This window comes from Triticum aestivum, chromosome 3B (assembly GCF_018294505.1).
Source record: "Triticum aestivum cultivar Chinese Spring chromosome 3B, IWGSC CS RefSeq v2.1, whole genome shotgun sequence".
Taxonomy (NCBI): Eukaryota; Viridiplantae; Streptophyta; class Magnoliopsida; order Poales; family Poaceae; genus Triticum; species Triticum aestivum.
In genome coordinates this window covers 749885954-749905568 of record NC_057801.1, presented here as the reverse complement: position 1 = coordinate 749905568, position 19615 = coordinate 749885954, and the positions used below count along the sequence as shown (strand labels likewise).

The window sequence follows — 19615 nt, the reverse complement described above, 5'->3', positions numbered from 1 at the left end:
TCATTATGCTGGCATTCTCAAGATGTGCACAAGGCATATTATGTTTACGCCCCCTTCGTTGCTGGGTTTGAAATGGAAAACAACATCGTCGCCCTCTTGAAGGTTGCTTTGGGTTGCAAAGACACCCTACTGCTTGTTGAAAACCATGCAGCCATCACGATCTGTGCGGTATGCAACATTCATGCGCTCTCCAGCTTCGAAGCAAATGCCAGCTACACCTTCTGGTGGCAAGTTTAGTTGTTCAGCCACTTTCCTTGGGATTTTCTACATAATAACAATACACATTACACAGGAAAATCATATTAGACAAGAAAAATAAAACGAATGAAACAATAGAATACATTCGGTAGTATACAATTTTACCATCTGCTTGTTTGTGATGTTTGTGGCTGACAGCTGGTGCACAAAAGGCGATCCAATGTAACCATCCTTGATGGTGAGAACCAGACCCAGTTTCAATACTTCATCATCAGTGAGGGCACATCCCTGTGTGTACACAACTAATGGAGTAGGTGCTTCCTCATGTTCATCACTTAAGACTTCCTCATCTGGCTCAATATTTAACCCTTCTACATCAGCACCTTGGTCTCCCCCGTCCTCATCAACAAAAATGTCCTCAGCTGGGCCCCGATTATTTGCAACACACGCGCAACCAAGATAGCATACATATGCCTTAGCCATACACTGATATGTGTCAAAAACAACCAATTCACCAACCCCAAGATCGAAGTCCACAATAAACTTTCTCTAGTCATCACCGCCCATCATTGTGGTCATGTGCCCTCTGTGCACATCCAACACGTACCTTCGACCATGTGCTCTGAAATTCAAGAACCCTCCAGCTATGTGGCTCAGGTTGTCCCTTACGGTGCATGGGATGATCTTTGAAAAAAACAAAAAAAACAAACAAACCACAGTGTGAAACAAATATTATTAGGAACCAAGGGAGAGAAAAAGACAAATAGACATTCAGGAGCATGACAAAAAAGAAAAAGTAGAATTACTGTGAAGTCCTTGGCAGCATTGTTGACAAAAATTCCCCATCTCTCTACGGTGTTGCTGCCATAGTATGAATGGCAAACTCCGCAAACCATTCTGATCATAAAAAATTTGAGAACAAAAACAAAGACATCTTGTCAATATCCTTTTGAATAGCAGAAAAAAGCGGTGACAGTGTGATTCATAGTATGTATACATTAAAACATTGTATAGTTGAACAAAAAACAATACATACTCATATTGACCACCTTCAAGCATCCATTGTCTAATAAAAATGGATGAACTAAAAAACGAACTACCTGGTCCTGACATGAAAAAAGACAAATGGACAATAAAAAAGGACACACCCCCTGGTGCAAAACATCTAGCACATATACCGTACTACTACTAGACCATATAGAGCGACCGTATACAACTAGACCATATAGAGCGACCGTATACAACTAGACCAATGCTAAGAATTAAATATATTTTTGAGAAAACGCAAAGGATTTGCGCCTCGTTGCATTGAAAAGGTGGGGGGGGGGGGATTATAGTCCTCCTAGGAGGCTAGTGTTACAAGGGTCAAGTTCCCCTTCAATGGACATCCCAGGATGTGGGCAGGACAATCCTGAGCCCCTATGCCCCGGCTTGTGCCCAGCACTCTTGGCTCGGCTACAGCAACCATATACAGTATTTACAAGAATTAAAAAATATTGCACTGAAAAAAAAATCATCTACGGCTACAGCGACCGTATACTACTAGACCAATGCTAAGAATTAAATATTTTGCACTAAAAAAATCATCTACGGCTCCACACACATGTCTCGGAAAAACACTTCTCTGTTCCTTATGTATAAACACATTCTCACAGTTTCAAAATTTTAGGGCACATAAAAGGTAGTAGAACTGACAATCTATGATAGACCAAAAATATTGAGACCAAACATTCTGCAGTTTGAAAAAAATCCAGCTAAAAAACGGTGGATATACCACAACCTACTACCTACAAATAAAAATAAAAAAATAAGGCCCAAAAACACCATAAGCAAAAAAGAACGGCATGTGTCCAAAAATCATTGGCATACATTACAGACCAACTAAACAAAAACCTACTGAAAATAATATGGAAGAGGGGAGAACAGAGCAAGGCATCTATAAGCACAAACAAAGACTGAACGAATAAAAAATATGAACGAGCAAGGCATGTATAGGCACACACAAGACTGAACAAAAAATAAAATGACAGGTCCCAGATTTGACACTGATTTACACCAAACAAAGCAACTCTTTCTGAAGATAATACACTGTCAAGATCATGCAGTGTGTCTTTACAAAAGTAACCCACAAGACTGAACGAGCAAGGCATGTATGAGAAGCGGAGTTTTACAGCAAAATGCCCGAACTGGACAACCCTGCTGAACCCACAATAATCAGCTCCTAAAAAAACAAAAAGTCACTAAACATATCTCATCTATATCTATATGGGAAACCTGTAGAAAAATAGTATACCCTACTGGACATCAAACTAGAAATCTACATCAAAATAAGAAAAACCTACTGCATTCATACAAAAAATCACTGAACAGATCTCATCTATATCTATATAGGAACCTGTGGAAGAAGCATAGCCTACTCGACATCAAACTAGAAAATGTACATCCCGAAAAGAAACCCCCTGCTGCATTCATACAAAAAACCACTGGAAAAAAGATCTTCATCTACATTCATACAAAAATCAATCACGCCCTAACCTCTGTTAGAAAACCCTACTCACAAACCATGTATCAACCTCTTAAATCTCCCCCCTCTCTAACAGCATTCCTAACAAAAAAAAGGGCTCTGTGGATCAATCTGACATCATTCAAAACAAAAACAAAACTATAAAAAGAAGGCCTAACAACTTCCCCATTCTATTCATTACATATGCATTAACCCTAGAACTACATCAAAGATGGAAAAGGGGGGAAAAGGATGTATTACTTGAACAACGGTGATTCTCTCCTCCCCCCTTTCAGATCTTCCTCCTTCTCTACCGCGAATCCAAGACGAATAGAGGGTTCTTTGAATGGGAGTCAGAAGACGAACAGAGGCGCTGCCGGAAATGGGAGTCAACAGACTCGGGAAGCTTCGCCTCTTAAAGGCGGGGGAGCGGAATGGGCAGGGGAAGCGGAGCGGAACGGCCCGGATAAGTGAAGAAAAAAAGAAAAAAGAAAACCACGAAAACAAGCCCAACACATAACAGGCCGCGGCACGCACAGACAACCTGCCCACCAGCAAACAACACGAATCGCGACGTGAAAAAGATCCAACGGTTGATATGGTGAATGAGACTAAACTTGAAATTCAGCTAGCTGAGTTTCAGCAAATCCGTTCTTAATATAATATGTTTTGGCAGCTTAAACTGAACCAGTGTAACTATCTTATATTTAGAAACAGAGGATGTTATATCTATATACGCATAAGTGTATACTGAGTAGTGAGTATTTCTGAATGATCGGACAGTCAGCGAATATGCGTGTATGGCATGATTCCCTCGGTCGGCCGCACGTCAGCCGTTGCCCATGGATCACATCATATCTACACAAAGCAATTTCTGCTTCGTCTACATACCCCGACCATATGTACGCATCCGTAGAAGAATCGAAGAACGTTCGTAGGAGTAGTTAGGTTCATGCATGCGTGCACATAACGGCAAATCGAGGGGTCGCCGTCACCAACATGCTCAAGATTCCGGCCGAAACTTGATAGCAACCCTTTTTTTGGGCGGGTGAGCAACCCATTTGATATGCGTAGAGAGAACGTACACACTCCTACGTACTAGCTAGTAGAAGTATGACTACTGTATATCTTATAGATGCATGTATGGTCTCCTCCTACGCAGAGTATCTACTGTCCAACATCATAGGGTTGGCACATGCCGTGGCGAATAAGATGCAGCGCGTACAACCGCGCAGGCATTCCGTTGCATACCGACCATCCGTTTCTTGATCGGCCAGAGAAGGCCGATATGCACATGCACGTGTGCGGTGCACGAAATTCCTCATCATTGTTTACTGGTAGATCTTATCTCTACCGGATGGGGATCTTTCCTACAAGAAAATACATATATATTCGAGCATGAACTCTCTCGCCCAGAGTGAATAAACACGGCGGGGCCAGGCCCCCGTGCGCTCTCGCCATCGAAACGTAACGTACTTACTCTTATCATGCAGTGCACCGCTCGCGGTAATGGGCAGAAATCACATATTTGACCTGAGGACGAAATCAGATCACGATCTGACCTGGTCTTGAAAAAATTCACATAACAGACCGTTTCGTGTGGCGCCCGACAGCCAGGTGTTGCACTGCACTATGCAGCGCCTTTGCCTCAGGCGTTGCACACCCGACCAGCGTGGCAGCCCGGGGCCAGGTGTGGCCCCACAGCCAGCCGTGCAGCGCCTAAGCGCTAGGCGCCACACTTGTAATATGCAGCGCTTAGCCCTTAAGCGCCACACTTGTAATGTGCAGCGCCTAGCCCTTAGGCGCTGCACAGTCTGCTTCTCACTTAGGCTGGCCCCACCCTCTCTCCCCTCCCACCCCACCCCACACACCCCCACCCCACCCAAAACCTAAGCCTTGCGTCCCTCCTCTCTTCCCCTCCCCCCTTTTAAATCCTTCTCAAATCTTGCAAATCCGGAGTATTTGACCGTGGATTTTGAAGCCAACCCCCCCCCCCCCCCCCCTTAAGGTAATCTCCTCCGATCCCCTCGTTTTCATCCATAGAAATTGTCACATTTGCTCAAATCTTGCTAGTTTGGGGAAACCCTAGTTTTGGCTTGGATTTGGAAATTTGTGCTGATGTTGGTGTTAAGGTTATGGTTAGGCTTCATACTATGCTAGGGTTAGGGTTATGTGTGTTTGATGATGGTGTTAGGGTTATGCTATGGTTAGGGTTGTGGTTATTGTTATGTGGGGGTTAGGCTTATTGTTTCATATATATGTTAGGGCTTATGTATTTTGTGCAAATATTTTGTGAAGTACTTACTTCATATATGTGTGTTTTTGATTATGGTAGGGATGAGAAGAACATGTGTTTATGTTCATCATGTGGATAAAGAGGCCTTTTTGAAAGGCAATGTTGAGTCGGACCCGGATGAGCTTGACATGGTGTTTGAGAGTAGTCCTAGCTATGCGGATGTCTTGGAACAAGTGAGGAAGGATTTAAATTGGATGGACCCAAGTGACGTTGTTGAGTTCGAGGGAAGGCATAATGTTGGTTTTGGAATGCAGATCCGTTGGAAGACAATGCGTGTGAACTCAGAGCAACGTTGGGTTGCATACAAGGAGACGGTTGCGGAATCTCTAGACAAGGCTCTTTAGTTATTTGCCTCCAAGAAGGTTGAGTCTAGTTTGCATTTGGATTTGAACCGGAACCCCTCCCCGTTGGTTGCTAGTACTCCCCCATCCATGAAAGATCAAGTTAGTGAACCTCATTTGATGCAACAAGTTTGGCCAACATTGAGCCCGGTTTCAAACAACCAAAATGAAGCTTTTGAAGAGTACAATTATGAGTACGAGGAGGATGACAACGAAGTTGATCTCCATGACAATAATGTGGGTGATCTCGAGCAATATCATGTGCATGAGACAATGGACCAATCCATCCATTTTTCTCGTGCATATGCATCGGACTCCGATGACGATGGTCCCGATGAATAAGTTGATGAGGAGGGGTTCACGCCCAAGGAGGCCCAAGCATTTAAGAAGGTATTCGAGCGGGATCACAAGACACCATTGTTCAAGGATCTTATTCTTGTGGATGAAGCCGTTGTAGATGGTGGCAAATGTATATCTCTTGGAGCTAGGCCAAGTTCTCACCGTGATTTGGAAGACGACAAGAACGGGATATATACCGGTTGTGAGTTTCAATACTTCTTGGAATTGAAGATGTGGCTCGACAACTACTCGGTTACGCATTATCGTCCACATGAAGTGGCCAACTCGGACGTCAAAGTGTGTTACACGGTTAAATGTGAATTGCCAAAATGTCCATGGATTGTGCGTGCAAGGCCATGGAAAGGAGGTCCCACTTGGCGCATAGTGATTTGTACGCCAAGTCACATGTGCCGACACAAGAATGCGGATGGCGAGCTTGCGTACCAGCAACACAGACAACTCACGTCCGAGTTCATTGCTTACAGGTTATCGAACCAAATATCCACACTTCCAATAATGAGCATCAAGAGTGTCATTAACCTTGTGAAAGCCATCTTTCATTACAAGGTGAAGTACGGAAAGGCATGAAAGGCGACGCAAGCTGCATTCAAGATGTTGTATGGCAATTGGGAGGAAGCATACAACTGACTTCCTAGGTTGTTGTTAGCTATAGCCGCCACAAACCCAGGCATGGTTCACATGGTTGAGCCTCATGGGCACCAAACATTGATTCACAACGGGAGGATCATCCGAGTATTTGGCCATGCATTTTGGGCCTTTGAGCAATGCGTGAGGGCTTTTGAGCATTGTCGTCCCGTCATCGCCATTGATGGCACGTTCTTGACGGGACAATACAAGGGCACTTTATTGGTTGCAATAGCAAGTGATGCCAATAACCGGGTGTTGTCTTTGGCTTTCGCTTTGGTTGAGGTGGAGAACAATGATAACTGGGAGTGGTTCTTATGTCAATTGAGAACAAGGGTATTACCGGCTGAAAGGGAAATTTGTGTCATATCGGATCGCCATTCAGGAATTCTAAATGCGGTGGTGGTTGACATTCCCGGACATACAAAGTTGCGCCATCGATGGTGCATGAAGCACTTTTAATTGTGCAAACTTCTATAGGGCATGTGGTATCAAGGAGTTGGTTGATGATCTTCAAGATTGCTGTCCCGCTTTCTCCGACAAGAGGTTTGCCACATTGTTCAATGCATTGCTCAGACATAAGAAACTTGACCATGGTGGTATTGAATTTCTAAATAAGAACATTGTCGAAAGGAATATGTGGGCATGTGCTTTCGATGAAGATGGCTAGAGGTACGGTCAAATGACCAGCAATATGGCAGAATGCTTCAATAAGGTGGCCAAGGGTGTACGTGCATTACCCGTGATAGCAATAGTTCAATACACATTTGACAAGATGAATGCATACTTTTTAAAGTACTCAATGGAGACGGATAAGCAGGTTGCTGGTGAGAACAAGAAAAATCACAAGTACAATTTCCCACCAAAGGTTGAAGAACGGTTGGAATTTCAATCACGAAAGGCAGAATCGCAAGAAGCTGTACTATGTGACGATAATGATTGGATGTTTGAAGTGAAAGAGCCTGGAGTAACCACAAACGATGGCCACCAACACGGAGTCCGGGCTTTTAAGGTTTCCCTAACACGGTATGATTGCACTTGCATGTGGCCATCCTTGCTTCATCTCCCATGCTCGCACTTGTTAAACGCATCTCGTGTTAGGAATGTGGACGTCAATCACCCTCTTACCATGTGGGAGTCCGAGTTCTCAATCATGACTGTCAAGAATACATGGGCTGCCCGGTTTTAGCCATACTTGGACCAATCACAATGGCCGGAGTATCATGGAGTTCAACTATGGCCGGACCCGGAATTGAAGGTCGCTAGACGGGGAAGATGTCAGACAAAGCATCTTAGAGGTGACATGGACGGATGGGGCCGTGGTGCCGGTCGAGAAACCGACACCGGCCAATTCCAAGAGCCTCCACTCCCGTTGTGGGGATTGCAATGGTGGGGGACACAACACAAGAACTTGTACCAAACCAAGAAAGAGATCAAATAAAAATGATGCAAGCACAAGCCAAGCAAATGGTAGCCAACCAAGTCAAACAAGTGCCCAAGTGCCAAACCAATCAAATCAACCAAGCCAACGAAGAACTAGGCAAGAAAGAGGGAGTTGACTAGGTCTTAGAAGAGGCTGTGGTGACGGTCTTGGCCGTGGTGTTGGCAGAGGCCGTGGTGATGGTCTTGGCCGTGGTGTTGGTAGAGGCCGTGATGATGGTCTTGGCCGTGGTGATGGTGGTAGAGGCCGTGGTGATGGCCTAGGCCTTGGTGGTGGCTATGGCCGTGGTGGTGATCTTGGCCTTGGCGGTGGTCGTAGTGGAGGAATGTTTTATTGGCTCAATGGACCATTGCCGTATGTGACTTACTATTATCTTGTTATTTATGTTGTCATTGTCATTTTGCATAGTGTGACTAACTATTAAGTTGCCATTTTCTTAGGTATGGCAACAATGAAGGGGGTGGAGGAGACGGAGGGGGAGGTGAGATGTCGGGGTGGTGGGAGATGGAAGAAGAAGAAGAAGAAGAAGAGAGGACCTTGCTCGATGCAAAATGTGTGCTACTACGTGACCTTGTGAACCAAAATGTGTGGTACTATGTGCTATGAGTCCTAAATGTGTTTTGGACAAATCTATGTGCTATAACTCCTTTATGTGTGTATGATTATGTGATTTGGACTATGTCTTCTTTCTGTGTTTTGGAGTACTATATGTGATATCACTTATGATTATGTGACATCTATGTGAACCAAAAAACATAAACAACACTTGGTATTTGAAAACAGCAGATAGTGCAGCGCCCAGAGGCTGGGCGCTGCACTATACAATGCAGCGCCTTACACTTGGGCGTTGCACCCTCACTTAGCAATTTTTGGGCTTGAAATGTTGTTAGGACGAGCCTCCTCTTCCTCCACTTCCTCCTCAGACTCATCATCCAAGCTAGCCGTCCACGAGGTCCCTACGACCACCTTTGGGTTGCCTCTGTTGTCAAAGTCGGTGGGCGTGTACCGGCGTATGGGCTGCCTAGGCTTCAACATATATGCGGACCGAACTTGAGCGTCCGCCAAAGTCATGTCATCATCAGGCTCATGGCCCTATCACACAATCAAACAATATGGTAAAAACTGGTGTTGTAATCAAGTGAGAATCACATCTAAAGGATTAGTCATACCTCTTGGGTGACCACACCCTTATCATCCAGGTAAGCATGTGAGGAACTTACATCGTACCCCTGATGGTGAGATAAGGGGTCTGATGGTGTACCAGACCTAGAGGCAGATGGTTCATCAAATTTGGGATATCAATCATGGCAATCGAGAAGATTCGATAACCGCCTTAATTTCTTGGCCTGACGCTGTAACATGGAAAAGTGTATAAGATATCAAACTCCACAATATATGTAACATGGACACCTGAATGCGATATGTACCTTGAGGAATGCTCGTAGTGAACCATCATCATTGTCTTCTCCAACCGGTGTCTTCTCTAGAATAGACTGTCTTTCATCAGCTTCTTTCTTGATCTGGTCGCGCTGCGGATGAGAACGAATGAACACGTTAGCCAGTCAAACATGTGTAATACGGCCAACGGGAAAGTAAAGAAGCGAATACTTTACCACATAGTTAATCACCGGAATAGCAGGGACTCCTTGCCCTTCCCTGATATCTTTGTTGTATGCCGCTTCGATACATCCTCAAAGTTTATGGGCTCTTCAAGAATATCATCGTTGTATGCCACCCGACATATGTCAACTCGAGTATTTGCAAGAAACCATCGTAGGTAGTTATTGAAAGCAAGTGAGCTATGCTCATGAAGCTGGCCGCATGCACTATTACGAGCTTGCTCCACACTAAGATGGAAACGGGGAACATACTGTGCATGATGCTTGTCCTCGTCCTATATCTTCCGCTGCTTTCTCCTGCCCAACCTACATGGTACAAAACCAAACATTAACACAATCAAGAAGGAGTGGTGATGCTTAGTCAATACGGTTCATGCTCTCTTACCTATGAAGTGCTTTGTCCGTGTCTACCCAATCCAGCGAGTGAGGCTGGAACAGACTAAACTGACAATACACGCGATGTGGCAAATGAAACTCAACAACCCAGTTGCATATCAGTGGGCACCGCATAAGCCAGAGATCCCTATCCCGCACGCACATCGGGTTGATGGCGAACTCCTCAGTGTACCCAAAGCTCTCATCGGCGCCATATGGCTGCCATACCACCTATGAAACAGGGCAGCAATGCAAAATTGATGACTATTTTTCAGGCAAGCATGAGAAATGACTGAAGTAATGACCTCCTTACCTGCTCAGGCGTAATCGCGTCCAACTCGGCAATGTACTTTTGGTAGATGAGACTGACATCGTTCGTCATCTCGGATACCACATCCCACTTGTAAGCCCAAGTGGGGCACCGTAATTCGCCATGTTCATCCCAAGGAATAAACGTGACGCTCTTCGGGCGTCCAATAGGCAGACACCCCTAGCTCCATATAGAAAGCAGAAGCATATTACCACCAATGTCTGCACTACCTATGATCCTGCAACACGCATCGTCCGGCTGCATATGAAAGAAAACAATGTTAAATTGACAGCAAGGTTGCATTACTAATGAAGAAATGACTTGATAGCAAAACAAACCAAGTACCTGTCGGTACAAGTAAGCAAGAGTCGCTGAACCCTAGCTCCATCCGCTGAAGACGGTCAACGCCTTCAACCACATCCATGGAGCGTTCTTGCTTGTCGAGTCAGGAAACAAAGTCCTCGAGACAATGTACCACATATAGACACGAGCATGTGTCTGTATCACATCATCAGTGGCATCCGCATGACAATGCACAAAGTTTTCTTGAATCCACGTGAAAGCAGCTCCGGCTGCTTTCCTTTCCTTCTTCTTCTGCTCTTCTTCCTCCTCTACATCAGCCTCAGCCTCGGTAGGAGCCATACCGATAAGAGCAATCATCTTCTCGCGCCACCCATCAGAATCAGTGCTCATACATAGAGGCCTTCCATTGATAGGAAGCCCGGTGATCAAGGCGACATCCTCGAGCATCACGGTCATCACCCCAGTCCGAAAATGGAAACTGTGTGTCTTCGACCTCCATCGATCAGCAGGAGAGGTCACCAGTGGAGCGTTGAGGTTCGGCGTGGACCGACTGACCAACTGAATCCATGGGAGGAGTCCTGCCTGCTGGATGTAGGGTGTGTACCGCTCATCGTAGGGCATGGCAGGACCAGAGACCCCGTGATACCGAATCTTCAGAGGTTCAAGCTTATGCAAAAAAAATAAATGAAAAATCTTAGGGCATGTCAATTTAAACTAAAGGAAAATTTGCAAAATATTTACATTACTCATTATTACCATCTCCTTCTCGCGCATCATGAAGGCCCGGTGTTGTGTGTTGTAGACATCGTCGAGAAGCCAAACCATCCTTATAAAGTTCAAACAATAATCATATATGAGTTCATTTTCATCTCAAATATCGGTATACACTAAACATCTCATATGTGTTCAACTACAACAATCTCAACATGTTCTTCTTGCACAATGAATAAATGATTGTAAATTCTCATATATATCTCAAAAAAACTCAACATCTCATATTTCAAATAAACTCAACATCTATTATATATCTAAAAAAACTATACATCACATATATATGTCTACAAAACTCAACATCTAATATATATCTAAAAAAACTAAACATCACACATATGTCTACAATAATAGGCATCACACACACACACACACACACACACACACACACACACACACACACACACACACACACACACACACACATATATATATAACTAAACAATCTAGGGTTTCACTAACAAGAATCATATATTGTGAACTAATGAACAATACTACGGTAGTACCACTATTACTACACATCCTAAATCAAGCAAATCAAAGGTTCCACCAAATCTTGGACAAATCTCTTAAATGGCAACAAATTTACGGAGGAAAAAAAAGGGAACGGAGGAGTTTACCTAGTAGGAGGGATTGGAGATCGAATCCACGGATCAAATCTTCAGATCTGAGAGGGATGTGTGTGGGGGGAGGGGGGGTCCGATGGGCGCCACCGCTGCTCTCTGTACAGAGAGCAACTTCCTGGAGAGGGGGAAGAACTGCCTGGGAGGGTTGGCCCGATGCGGCTTAAGTCAATGTGCAGCGCCTAAGCGCTAGACGCTGCACATTATACTGTGTGGCGCCTAATGCTTAGACGCTACACGGCTGGCTGTGGGGCCACACCTGGCCCCGGGCTGCCACGCTCGCCAGGAATGCGACGCCTGAGGCTAAGGCGCTGCATAGTGCAGTGCTGTGCCCGGCTGTAGGGCGCCACATAAAACGGTCTGTTATGTGAAGTTCTTTCAAGACCAGATTAAATCGTGATTTAATTTTGTCCTTATGTCAAATATGTGATTTCTGCCACGGTAATGTACCGGCACCTCTATTTATAGCCTCCCACGCCCCATCCTTTTCCGCATCCCACAGCCTCAACAACAACCCAAGCACAGAGCGCACTGATCAAGTACACATCCGGGCTCTCAAGCTACCCGGAGAAAGATCACCATATCACACATAGCGCCATGTCTGGCGTGTGGGTGTTCCGCAACGGGGTGGTGAAGCTGGTGGAGAACCACCCCGCGTCGGCGGCGGGGCGATGCGGCGCAAGGCGCTGCTCCACACGCCCACTGGGGAGGTGGTCGCCTCCTACGCCTCCCTGGAGTGCAAGCTCGTCGCACTCGGCTGGGAGCGCTACTACGCCGTCAGGGGCGGCGCCGCCGGCGACTGCATGCTCAAGTTCGACAAGCGCTCCTCCGTCGACCTCATCTCCCTCCCCAAGGACTTCGGCCAGTTCAGCTCCGTTCACATGTACGACGTCTTCATCAAGAACCGCGACGCCTTCTGCGTCATCGACGTCTAGCCTAGCTGGCTGGCTGAAGATTCGGCCATTCGATCGAAGTAAGCACGGCTAGCTCGTCCGCGCCGGCGGCCGCCACCGTCGCATCCATGTCGTCATCGATCTCCGCTGGTTAACTTTTCCACCTTGTCTACACGCGTGTGTGGATGTTTTTTTTTGCATGGTAATACGTGTCTCATTCATATCATAAAGAACAAAGTACAAGTCACGTAAAGACCAACATGACAAAACTGAAAAAATAACAGAACATCTCTGAACTTGACACCAACGCCCGTCACCTGCCTCCGACACCACCACAGCAACCACCGAAGAAAATAATGACGAATCACCTCCTCACCCGAGCTCGACGCGGCTCCATCGCTGATATGCAGCTTTACGGACCTCCAAGGTGGCTCACCAAAAGTGAAACACTTATCGTTGAACGAATCAGACCGGGGCAACACCCCGGACACGCCATCGAACTCCAGATCTCGCAACCCTATGTGTGTGTACGTAACCTGCACGTATACACGTGTGTATGTATATGTACGTGGTATATTGACGTATATGTAGACATACATACATGCTGCGCGTGCATTGTGGTTAATTAATTTGTCTACTAGTACTACTAGCAAAAATGACCGTGCATTGCAACGGAGGAATGTAAGGTGCGAAAATCAGGCTTACATATTGTAGTGGTGGAATACTTATCATGTAACTATTTTACCGTTAAATCACTCTTTTTTCTTAATTACAATTTACCGTGAATCATATTTGTTCTCCTCCGTAGCTCACAAAGCATTGGTTAAAAAACTTTAGCCGTTATTTAGTTCAAGAAATTAGCCAAAAAATTAATAGTACCTCTGAAATCATGTATAAACAAAACTTGTTCCCTGGTTAACATGTTTGCTATCACAAATTATTTTACAATGTAAGATTATACAAGCAACAATAGATGTCCCAGCCATTTCTCAACTAAAACTTCATACACACATGAATTGTTGCCTAAAACTGCAAGAACAAACATGTTGAACTGATTTGTTTTTGGCACTGGATCAACTCATAATCTTACTTATAGACTGGCATGTATGATGCTTATAAACCGAAATATGTTTTAGAGCACATAAAAAAGAATGTACAGGGACTTCCAGTTGCATAAATATAATTGCTGGTTATATATGAAACATCTAAATTTTAAGAATCAAACATGATTAAGGAAGTGACGCACATCTGCAAGTATCTAATAATAAAATCCATATTAAAGATAACCTTTATTGATTCAAAATTTGAAATGTTGCAAGTTCCACCCCTTTGTTCCAATAGAAAGGCCACTCAGTCCAGCACATCCCCTTTGTCATAGATCAATAGAAAGAAAAAAATGGATACATAATAATCTGGGCCTACTCCTATCATAGTTTACATAGTAAAAAACTAAGATTACATGTCTACATAATGAGATTCATTTGCATCATTGTGTTCTTACTTTTAAAATGGTAGCAGCAAATAGAAAGAATCCAATGTGTTGGTTTTGGCACAATGGAAAATTCAGTTCATGTACCTATACTCAACACCAACTATCATGGTCACCCTCATCTTGATTTAGTACCAATCAAGCAGCACCAAGTTGAGTAACCAACAAACTTCAGTCACTATCTCCTGGATTTTTTGCCATAATAGTAAGGAAAGCATCTGAACAGATCTTAGTATTCCAAAATTAAAATTAACATACCTACAACTTGCATGTTCGTGAATAACATATCCGCACGCAATATCTTTTCTGAGGACAACATCAAGACTTAGACCGAAATCAAAGGCTGCATCGTGTTCCTTCCGGAGCAGATCATGTAGTTGACCCTGGACACCATCCGCTGCCACAAGGTCTCCATGAGCTTTGGCAACATTGGCTAGTTCATGAGCCAGCCCATTGTTTGTCCTTCTAACTGTCCTAATGTGATATGCCTAAAAATTCTCAGCGCAAATTTAGTATCAACTATAATTGGGCAGGACAATGATCTGCTTACAGAATCAGCCTGTAGCTCCTTTCGCCACCGCACAGTCGATCTCCACCACCAGGGAGCCTCGGAATATGTTAAACAATTCCTTCAGTACAACCAGAATAGCGCTGGCATCGCCCTCAACAGTTCTGCATGCACCCAACTACTTATCTGCAAGCAATTTTTGTATCATCTCTGGTACTCCATGCGCATAGTTGGCATGATTATAGCATTGTAGGCAGAAAAGGCATCTGTATGTAATCTAAATCTTCACTGAACTTTTCAAGTTTGACCATCCAGGAGATTGATCACACAAAACTTGACAGCTCAAACTTTTACCCTTACCGGTCTACCATCAACCATGGCAAATCCACCACATACTTGGCTTCACATTGAGACAGTTCACCACTTTCGTCTCACATAACTTGTCACACTGCATATCCACGAAGCAATCCAGTTAATGTTTGACGACCGAAAAAAATTCGGAGTAAATCAACGGGATGCATGAATACATTGATCACTGTGTTGTAACGGGAGAAAAAACATCATGCCACCAAGCTCTAGGACCTTCGCCCCTGACGTGACAATCAAGCTTATTCGGTGCCCATGCACCCGTACGATGATCTTGTACCCTTCGGCTCAACCGGCAACGTCGGCGGCGAGTCAAGGCAGCAACAATTGACAAGTGTTGGCGACCTACAGAGGATGGATAAAAGAAAGGCCGAAGAGGGAGGCTTGTATCTATCAAGCATAAATATTTACTAAATAAAATTAATCTTATCCGTACCAATTTGAGCAGGATTGTCGTATAGCTTCCTCTTATACATTGTTGAGGAAATCGTTAACTGGTAGCTGCTCGGTTGGCTGACGAGTAGGGGATTAATAGGCTAATCGGCAAGTTAATCGGCCATTTAATCAATTACTCGGGTGATTAATCAGTTAATTGGCTACTCGGTGACCCTACGAGTAGGGATTAATTGGCAAGTTAACTGGTTAATCGGTTGAATTCTTGAACAGGGCTCTTATATAGCATCTCCATCAGAAATCCAGCACAACAAATATATAAATATGTTTAGCAATGACACAGAGATCAGATTGTTTCAAAGATAGTGAGGATCGACAGAGGGTCTTGAAGAATTCTATCAATTTAAACCGTAATAGGTTAGAAACTCCACCACACATGTAATTTTATCAAATTGACAAGGGAAGTTATAGGAATTGTATCCTCAAAAACGGTTCCATCTAAATCATGCTATGTATTAATGTTTGAGATCCTTTATAGAATGAATAAAATATGACGACATTAGGGATCAATGATCAAAGATCGATTAAGAAACTCAGGGATTAGGGAATCATAATTACCTTGTTTGGAATGACACTGATGGAATTAGTGAAGGGATGTGTGGTGCGCATGCCAATGGATCCGTGCGTCCTTGATACACACATGTATGCAAGAGTGGTCTCCTTACATTGAGCAAGGAGAATGCATGTGTGATCAAAACTCAAGCGATTGCTAGTGATGCCACCAGAAAACATATTTAGTTTGCAACAAACAGTAGGTGTGTGTGTAGATATTATGCCGGTGGTTGCTGGGCCAACCGTTGTCCAGCTTTGCTCTTGTTCCTAGTTGTTGTGTCAGGCAACGTACGTCTTGGCCTTCTCTGCATATTCCTCAAGCTCCTACTCCCTGAATAACCAACAGTTAGCATTGTTTTATGTACTGATTAAAGAAATCGTTGTTTCTGAAGATTTATCTACAGCTTTAAGCTACTTAATAGTGACACTGGTCTGCAGAATATCTATATTCAGAGAGCAATGCTGAACCCCGTTATAAAATTCAGATCGGTTTCCGACTGTAAAATAGTTGTTGTTGAAGATTTACCTACAACTTTAAGCTAATTAAGGACATATATATGGATCCAGACAGCAAAGCATCATATACAAAATTCTGCTGAGGCCTGTTATGGCACACCGCCTGCAATTTCATCGCTCGCACACGGCTTCCTACCTCGCTACACTGTGCTGTTGACAACGACGTCATTGCCGCCTGCTCTCTTTTGCAAAGCACCACCAATGAATAGATAACATCACAGTTCACAGATTGATCTCTCAAATCGAAGAAGGATGGCAAATTCTATCAATCAATGAACGGATCTGATTTTCATTGCATGGGGGGTATCAGTCAAACAGACCTTGCCTATAAATTCTGGAAATCACACAAAATAGTCCGTTAAATACAGCTAAAAATTCCCTTGTTCTAAGATCCTCTCCTTTTATCCTAGAAAATCTTCTCCTTTTCTATTTTCTGTCAAATCTGTCGCTCCTTATCCATGGACAACAAAGAAACAGTGAGATGCAGGCGAGGACGTCTTCATGAACGCAGGGAGGTGCGGCTAGGGAGAGGAGGTGCGCGGGGTAGGAAGAGTGGCGGCTGGCAACCTCCATCGTGCAGCGGAAGGAGAGGAATCCGAAAATCAAACCTGGATTCGCCGACCGGAGGCGCCGCCGGACAAGCAGCAGTGAGACGTGTCGTCCCTACTCTGCCTTCTCTTCTCTCCATCTCACTTCCTCTCTTCTTCCCAAAGACCGAGTGAAAGGGCTAGTTATCGACTAGAGGAGGGGTGAATAGGCGATTTTTATAAAAGTCTTCAAAACATGGGAGTTTCGAAGACAAACGATGGAAATGACACTATTCGTATGCAGTGGAAGGTACGTAGACTACACTAGGCAGGCCATAGTCAAGTATTCAATGAAGTGAAAGCACGAAGAGTATCGGCAGCTAGGTAGTAAGGATCAAGATGGAAGATAGCATGAAGCCAATCAGACCAAGTAGTCACGTAATGAAGTCAAACAGATAAAGCAAGCAGACAATGACTTCACGAAGACAAACTATAAGTTAAAGAGAAGTGAGAGATAGAACCAGTCGCTTGGAGGAGATAGAGATTTGTTCGACCAGTTCCAGTTGCTGTGACAACTGTACGTCTGGTTAGGGAGGCTGATATTCAACTCAGAAGACCGTGTCTTCACCTTATTCCCCTTGAGCTAAGGACACCTAGTCCCCGCCAATCACTCAGGTAAGTCTTCAAGGTAGACTTCCAAACCTTCACAGACTTCGTTCACCGGCAATTCATAATGACTCTTGGATGCTCAGAACGTGACGCCTAACCGGCTGGAGGATTCACAGTCCTCAAGTGTAACAAGTCTTCAGATCACGCGAACAAAAAGACTTCAGCGATGCCAAACACTCTTTGGGCCCTGGGTGGTTTGGGCTTTGTCCTCGCAAGGATTCCCTCTCAAAATCTTCAGATGTGGGTTGCTCTCAAATGACAAAAGCCGTGCAGTAACTCTGAGCAGCCACCAATTTATGGTGTAGGGGGTGGGCTACTTATAGCCACTGGGCAACCCGACCTGATTTGTCTGAAATGACCTTGGGTCACTAAGGAATTGACACCAACGGTCAGATTTCAAACACACGCGGCAGCTTGACTTGGGCTACAAGTAAAGCTGACTCATCCGACTCTTGATAAGATTTTCTCTCATTGTCTTCGCTCGAAGACATAGAATTTGGTTGAGCATCATTTCAGTCACTCTGACTTTGTTCACTTGGACCCCACTTAACAGTGCGGTGGTTCCTATGACTCAACAAAGAAGAAAAGGAAACAATGAAACAACTAAGTCTTCGCGCTCCATAGTCTTCATGTGATGTCTCCTGATGTCATAATCTTCAACATGAATAGCTTCACAGACCACCATTGTCTTCAATGTCTTCACACATTTTTAGGGGTCATCTACGGTAGCTAAACCGAATCAATGAGGGACTACTACATGTGTTATCCTGCAATTCTCACAAACACATTAGTCCCTCAACCAGGTTTGTCATCAATACTCCAAAACCAACTAGGGGGCGGCACTAGATGCACTTACAATCTCCCCCTTTTTGGTGATTGATGACAAACAGGTTGAAGTTTTCAACGGTGATAAAAGTATGTGAAATTGTAAAGGATTAAGATATTGTCTTCATAGGTGGTAAAAAGGCTCCCCCTGAAGATGTGCGTATAGATGTTTTGCGTTGGAATGCAAATGCACATGGCAGGTTGTACTTGTGGAGATCCTCTTCACCATATGAAGACAATACATCATGCATGAACAGATATACAAGAATAATGACATGCATAATGAAAAATGGACGTCTGCGAAATGGCTTCATGCGGGATTTATCATCGCATCACATAATATCAGAGAAAGTAGCAGACGACCATCAAGTTTAAGTGTTACAACCCAAAGAACCAAATGTATCAAAAGCGAGAGTTGTAAACACTTGGCAAAAATATAGCAACCACCCATATGGACCCGCTTGAAGACTATCAACATATGCTTCTCCCCCTTTTGTCAGTAATGACCAAAAAGGTTTGAAGACATAGTCTCTACTTGTTCCCATGAGGAGGTGGTGAAGTAGCATCATCGGTGTCATCAAGAACTCTGGCATTTACAGTTGCCGCGGAGGAGGAATAGTCAGAATCTTCCAGTGATGGCGTTCGACGTAAGACAACATTCCTCGGAGGAGTGGTATCGAACTTGTATCTCTCTGTGAAGCCATCATCTTGAAGTTCAGCTTCAGCACTGAGCAATGTTAGACTCTTCCGTGTCCTCCGACTAGTTTCATGAGTGACAAATGCATTCTTGATGGCAAGGTTGCGAATGCGGTTAATATCCATCAAGAGACTTTGCATCTGACACTTTTGCCAGTAATGATGCTTATCGTGTTTTTGATGCAAGGCCACGAGAAGCTCTTGGTCATTGAGCACGCGAGATCTCCTTCGAGGTCTTGGAGCAATGGTGCTATCAGTGGCTTCAGTGCGAGCACGGCGAGTATTGCCAGCCAGCGGATAAACATGAGCAGCAGCTTGAACGCCTTCAACATTCTGAGAGAAACTCTGACGATCGAC

General features: G+C 44.3%; 1 pseudogene; it reads left to right on the top strand.

Annotated features, from left to right (window-relative positions):
• The first annotated feature begins 12361 nt into the window (after positions 1 to 12361).
• Positions 12362 to 13328, top strand: LOC123066335 (flowering-promoting factor 1-like protein 2; annotated as a pseudogene).
• Positions 13329 to 19615: the final 6287 nt, after the last annotated feature.